Source organism: Dysidea avara, chromosome 1 (genome assembly GCF_963678975.1).
Source record: "Dysidea avara chromosome 1, odDysAvar1.4, whole genome shotgun sequence".
NCBI classification, from domain to species: Eukaryota; Metazoa; Porifera; class Demospongiae; order Dictyoceratida; family Dysideidae; genus Dysidea; species Dysidea avara.
In genome coordinates this window covers 58,525,290-58,533,033 of record NC_089272.1, presented here as the reverse complement: position 1 = coordinate 58,533,033, position 7,744 = coordinate 58,525,290, and positions in this window count along the sequence as shown.

Sequence of the window (7,744 nt, the reverse complement as noted above, 5' to 3'; positions counted from 1 at the left end):
TATTTTTGAGATACGTTCTTAGTTCTGGTTATTTGCGTGGGCGGAAATCTCCGGATTGTTATTTTGTCAGTGAAGGTGATTGATAGAGGTGTCATATACCTTACTCCTTCTCCCGGTTTGCCAATCCGTGTAGCCGGTCACGAATGAAAATCTGGCATGCATGGCTTCTGCTCTCCTTTATCCCTTGTCTTCTGAGGCAGTGTTATTTTCAAGTGTCGATGGAGCATTTTGATTACCCAGATCAACTTCAAGATGCTATCAACCGCTGCAGCGAAGAGTGTGCTGTTTTGAAGTATCCCGCCACCTCAACCCTCTTTTCTGAATATTTTCCTGATCACCCAAAAAGACACATTCTGCAAACAATGTGAGACTGAGTTATGCAGTGAGTCCAGTGGCGGATCCAGATGGGTTTCTGGGGTTTCGACAGAAACCCCCTTTTAAATTTAGCTTAGTGGCATTCCCATTAAATAAACATTGTTGTATTGACAATTTGTCATAGCAAACAACTATATACCAGTAGCATGCATGCAGTTGCACTTAACTAACACCATTTATAGCTATTAAACCATCAGCAACACTTCATTTTTCATCTCCCACTGCATTAAAACGATCGAGATACTCTAATAGAGCAGTCAAAGCCACAGCTTGTAGTCACCATATTTGCCCTATAGTTAGCTATAGTATTTAGTAATTATTTACAGTTTAAAGTATTGAATTTATTGTAATTGCTAACAAAAATAGCCTAAAATCCGATCTCAGAGTATCAGTAAAATGAGGCTGTACGCATCGTAATTGCTAACAAAAATAGCCTAAAATCCGATCTCAGAATTTAATGGAATTTTAATTTTCTTTGTCTGCTGATGTTAGTAATAGCGAAATAACAAGAAATTGTATCTGCAGCGATGATTTTCATATAAAAATCTGCATGGTAGCGTTGTGAAAAATCATCGCGCGTCGAATCACGTGACTTGCAACATTGATTTGATTTGATTTATTTTATAACTCAAAACCGGTCGGCCCCAGCCGTTCTTCCCTGGTTGAGTGCACACAACAAAAAAACACTACAAACACACATACATTATGGTATATAGTACATGACACATGATACAACCACAAGAATACAACACAAAACATACAGAAAATAATTACAAAATGTAACTGACAATAAACATAAAAACAGTTCATCAGAAAAATCTCTTGCCATCACCATTTCCTCAGGTAAAGTATTCCATCACATAGTTGACTTATATCTAAAATGTTTTTGTGCAAAAGACAATCGACATCGCATCGGCTGACGGTGGGGCCTGGAAAGCTGACGGTGGGGCACAGGCCCCAGTGGGCCCCAGTGTAGCTACGCCACTGAATCTGTGTTCTAGCATTCATTACACATGGCTTCTACCAGGTGAACCGCATGTGGCTTCCAGGATATTAACCATAGCGCTTCGAGGTTATCTGTGTTACCAACACTGGCTGATAAATCCTACTCTGAAAGATTATCCTTACTACAATTGCCATCCTTAGCTCATCGACGACTAAGAAGAGATCTTATTTTGTTATACAAAATTCTAAATAATTATTTTAGTTCAGACTTTTACAACTTCTTCACTTACACTAATACCATCACAAGGGGACATCAATTTAAGTTATTTAAATCATTTTCAAGATTAAAATGTAGATCTGATTATTTTTTAAATAGGATTCTCAATGACTGGAATGGCTTACTAGACTATGTTGTAAATGCTAATTCAATTAATTGTTTTAAATCATTGTTAGATTCTCACTTAGCTAATTCTAGATTTATTTTTGGATAGCCATCTTGTGATTGTACAAATTTTGTGTTGACCCGGTATACAGGCAGTGCCTTTACCGGTAATTAATAATACTAATACTAATACTAATACTAAACCACTTTAATGATGCATGAATACAGACAGTGGTTTTCTCCCTATCGCTAAGGCTTCTGTTGTTCTACATACAGTATCTTAATAACGCCATTCATCGAGCTGTTCATCACCATACTGCACTGTGAGTTACTATCATTATTTCAATTAATTCCAATCGTAATTTGTTGAAATACTTTCTAATAAGAGCTCGGAATTAACACCAGACTAGATGGACACTGCAACTGATAGACTGTTAACTATAACAACAAGTAAGCCTGACTTGTTGCATTCGATGATATGAATTCTATATAAAGTATCAAGTGTGTGAGTTTGTCAGTTGTTTTAATATTAACCTTATTATGGTTATCATCCATGTTTGGACAATGGTAAAATGTAAGGTGAGTTTATAGCTGAAATAACCCTGAGCAGTCTTAGAAATGATGGAGTGTGCATGCACTACAACCATATTGTAATCTCTTGTTTGCATGCATTAGTGTGCAATGGGTCCATGTTGAGAGGTCTTTGTGTCACCACAATGAAGTGTATTTAACCAGTGCATGCATTACTGCATTATTTAAAGCAATTTGAGGCTATTTCCAGGACATTCAATATTAAACCTTTCTCAGCATCTGGGATTGCCTACCACTTCAATTTAGAACCCCCCTTTTGAAATTCCTGCGTACAGGCCTGAGCTAGAAAGAAGTCACCCTGTAGCGAGATTAGCTCTTGCAGAGAGTTCAACTACAAAGAAACCATCATGTAGAGAGTTCAGCTGCAAACAAATCACCCTGTAGAAAGTTCAGCTACAGACAGATCACCCTGTAGAGAATTCAGCTAGAAACAAGTCATCATGTAGAGAGATCAGCTAGAAGGGTCACCTTGTAGAGAGTTCAGCTGCAAACAAATCACCTTGTAGAGAGCTCAGCTAGAAACAAATCACCGTGAAAAGAGTTCAGCTACAAACAATGAGAGTTTCAGCTACAGTTCAGTTATGTAAGAAGTCACCTTATTAACTACAGTATGTGATAATCACTCAGTGTCAAATATACAGATATTTAATCAGACAAAAGCTATACACACAATTACTTTCTTTCTTCCACAGTTCCTGCAGTAAAGAAAAAAAGCAAGTTAAAAAGTAAGCACCAAAGCCAGTTTATGGCTGGCTTTGGTGCTTGCAATACAAAAAGAAGTGATATCTAAACCAAAACAGCTATAAGCTGTAGAAAAAGAGTGTGGCCCCCCAAAAAGGCCAGGGTGAAAAAAGATGTGAAATCCAAGGTGGTGGCCAAGAAATGGCTGTGATGGTAGGTTAATGGCAAAAATTTTAATTACGACAATTCAGGTGAATTTGGTGCCTAATCCTAGCAATGCAAATGGCACACAGAAAGGCAGTCCAAAGGCAAATCCTGGTATAAAATTTGGTGCAACTCCGATGAACGGTGAAGGATTTATGACCAATTATTCGCGTTGATGCCAGTAATGCTTTTAATTCACTTAACAGGGCAGTAGCATTGCAAAACATACAGTATACATGCCCTGCTTTTTCGGCCATTCTAATCAACACATATCATTTTCCAGCACCATTATAATTATGTTGATGGTGATGTTATTTATTCCAACGAAGGGACTACTCAAGACAAGGGGATCCCCTTGCCAGCTATACCTTTTTATGCCTTGTCTACAATACCTCTTATTCGTAGATTACCTAACAATGTCACTTAGGCATGGTATGCAGATGATGCAAGTGCTTGTGGTAAAGTTTCACATCTGCGTCTGTGGTGGGACCAGCTTTCATTACTTGGACCACATTTTGGCTATTTTCCTAATGCATCTAAGACTTGGCTTGTTGTCAAAGAACAGTACCTGAAACTTGCTCAATATTGCTTTTTGTTAATATTTGTGTCAATGTAACCACAGATGGACGGCCTCATTTCGGGGCTGCTATTGGATCTACTGCTTTTGTTGCACAGTATGTTTCTAATAAAATCACCACTTGGATCAGAGAATTAAAGTTGTTGTCATCTTTTTCCATCACCCAGCCCCATGCGGCTTACTCTGCCTTTATGCATGGACTAGTTAGTAAATGGTTATTCATTGCTCGTACTATACCTAGCTAATGTTGATGATCTTTTTCACCCACTTGAGGATTGTATTAGACACAGCTTCATTCCTACAGTAACTGGCCATCTACCACCCAGTGATTTAGATAGAGATTTTTTGGCTCGTCCCACTAGGATTGGCGTTATGGGTATTATCAACTCTATCAGAATGTGTGCTTTTGAGTTTATCACCTCTAATAAAGTTACCAAGCCTCTGCAATCCCTTCTGTTATCTCAAACCAGTGCTTTCTCAAGTGATATTCGTGAACAACTTTTAATAAAAAATGAAATTTATCGCCTGAAATTTTCCATGACATCTTCTAAGAAAGCATCTTTACTAGAAGGGGCTACAACTAGTCTGAAGAGATCAATTGAGCTAGCTTCTGAAAAGGGAGCTTCAAATTGGTTAGCTAACTGTTCTACCTTTGCAGGAGCACAATTTTTCTCTCCATAAAACTGCCTTTCACGACGCTGTTGCTCTCAGATATGTATGTGAACCTGGCAGGCTTCCTCAACATTGCACCTGTGGAACTAAGTTCACTGTTGAACATTCCTTTACATGTCCCAAGGGTGGCTTCCCTTCAATCCGCCACAACGAGATCCGTGACTTGACAGCGAGCTAACTTACTGAGGTCTGCCATGAGGTGGATATTGAACCACATTTACAACCTATTACAGGTGAGCAGTTCACCTTAGCCTCATCAAACATCGAAGATGGTGCTCGACTAGATATTTCAGCCAATGGTTTTTGGGGTGGCCGTTGTGAGAAGACTTACATTGATGTTAAAGTCTTTAATTAACCCACACGCACCTAGTAATCATACCACCAGTGCCAGTGCCATTTACAGAAAACATGAATTGTGTAAGAAGCGTTCTTACGAAACTCGCATACGTGAAGTTGAACAGAGTTCTTTTACTCCTTTACTTGAATTTTTTCAGCCACTGGAGGAATGGCTAATAAAGCAACCATGTTTTACAAATGCCTTGCTTCCTTGCTATCAGATAAATGGGACTCAAATTATACTGCTGTAATGGGGTGGATCTGGTGCTGCTTGTCTTTTTCACTTCTGAGGTCAGCATTAGATGTCTGAGGGGTTCTAGATCCTCAAAGGGGTCCTTTGGCCACTCTTTAGGATCAGCACCAATTGACCTCATTCAAGTAGAGTCAAGACTCCCATCAATTAAGCAGTAACTCTTATTGCTTTTTTTCTTCTTTCTTTGTTACTTTTAATTTGTTGTTTTTGTTACATTATTGGTAGTGAAGATTTACAATATTAAAAAAAATTATTCGCGTAAAACAAGATCGATTTGTTGTCACGCCTACAGGGTAAACCGCTTCATGGAATGAGTTGAAAATCGTTTTGTGGATAGATCAACCATTGTAGGAGTGCCTTTTGGTGGTTTGAAAGCAATCGAAATAAAGATCATGGAGATATGATACGAAACCGAAGGTGTGTAACAATTGTGCGATCGAGATTCGTGAATAAAAATACCAATAATTTTCACGCCCACCAGGCAAACCACATAGAGCAGTGAGCTGAAAATGGGTATGTAGCTGGAATAGTCATCGTAGAAAGTACTTGCAGTAGTACAAAACAATTGGATTACAAACCACTGAGTTATAATTCCAACGCCAACTCCGTGTGTAGCAAATGCGAGATCGAGATACTCTAATAGAACAGTCACCCTAATAGAGCATTCAGCTAGTTCATGACTTACTCCATTACAGATTTCTATTACAATGCAAGTTATGCTGTAGGGAGTACAGCAGCAACCAGTTAATATTGTAGACTGTTCAGCTACAAGCAAGTCACCCCGTAGAAAGTTCAGCTACAAATAATTATATTGCTGTATAATTATTACAAGTCATGACCACACTGAAGAGAGTTCAGCTATCAACAAGTCATGCATCCTGTAGAAAGTTCAGCTACTAACAATTCACTCTGTAGATAATTCTGCTACAAACAAGTCTAAACGCAGAGAGTTTAACAACCAAAATCCACCCTGTAAAGAGTTCAGCTTTACTAATTATAACAAGTTACTCTTTAGAGAGATCAGCTAGAAACAAGAGTGAACTCAGCTAGAAAACGTCACCTTGTAGAGAGCTCAGCTACAAACAAATCACACTGTAGAGAGATCAGCTAGAAGAAGCCACCTTGTAGAGGGTTCAGCTGTGAACGGATCACCCTGTAGAGAATTCAGCTAGAAATAAATCACTCTGTAGAGAGTTCAGTTACAAAGAAACCATCCTGTAGAGAGTTCAGCTACAAACAAATCACCCTGTAGAGAGTTCAGCTAGACACAAGTCACCCAGTAGAGAGATCAGCTAGAAGAAGTCCCTTTGTAGAGAGATCACCTTTCAGATACAAAGAAACCACTCTGTAGAGAGTTCAGCTACAAACAAATCACCCTGTAGAGAGTTTGGCTACAAAGAAACCATCATGTAGAGAGTTCAGCAGCAAACAAATCATCCTGTAGAGAGTTCAGCTATGAAAAGATCACCCTGTAGAGAGTTCAGCTAGAAGAAGTTACCTTGTAGAGAGTTCAACTACAAAGAAACTATCTTCATGCAGAGAGATCAGCTGCAAACAAAATCACCCAGTAGAAAGTTCAGCTACAAATAGATCACCCTGTAGAAAGATCAGCTAGAAACAAATCATCCTGTAGAGAGATCAGCTACAAACAAGTCACCCTGTAGAGAGCTCAGCTAGAAGAAGTTACCTTGTAGAGAGTTCAGCTACAAAGAAACCACCATGTTGAGAGTTCAGCTGCAAACAAATCACCTGTAGAGAGATCAGCTAGAAGAGGTCACCTTGTAGAGAGTTCAGCTACAAATAAACCATCATGTAAAGAGTTCAGCTGCAAACAAATCACCTGTAGAGAGTTCAACTACAAACAAATCACCCTGTAAAGAGATCAGCTAGAAGAGGTCACCTTGTAGAGAGTTCAGCTACAAAGAAACCACCATGTAGAGAGTTCAGCTGCAGACAAATCTCCCTGAAGCAAATTCAGCTACAAAGAAACCAACATGTAGAGAGCTCAGCTACAAAGAAACCAACATGTAGAGAGCTCAGCTACAAATAAACCATCATGTAAAGAGTTCAGCTGCAAACAAATCACCCTGTAGAGAGTTCAGCTATGAAACTATCACCCTGTAGAGAGTTCAGCTATGAAACTATCACCCTGTAGAGAGTTCAGCTATGAAACTATCACCCTGTAGAGAGTTCAGCTAGAAGAAGTCACCTTGTAGAGAGTTCAGCTACAAAGAAACCACCATGTAGAGAGTTCAGCTGCAAACAAATCACCCTGTAGAGAGTTCAGCTATGAAACTATCACCCTGTAGAGAGTTCAGCTAGAAGAAGTCACCTTGTAGAGGGTTCAGCTACAAAGAAACCACCATGTAGAGAGTTTAGCTGTAAACAAATCACCCAGAAGAGAATTCAGCTACAAAGAAACCAACATGTAGAGAGTTCAGCTACAAACAAGTCACCCTGTAGAGAGTTCAGCTACTGTGTAAACAAGTTACCCTGTATAGAGATCGAGTCACCCAGTAGAGAGGTCAGCTGCAAACAAGTTATCTGTAGGGAATAATTGATATGTAATAATTATGCATTCTTGAAGTGCAATAAAATGTGGAGGATTAAGGCAATTATAAAATAATACATTGAGCAAATAATATTTACTAGCATAAAAGGCATAATTTTTGAACAGTATAACATAACTGGTGCATACAAATATGAGTCTAGATCTCAACTGAGGTAT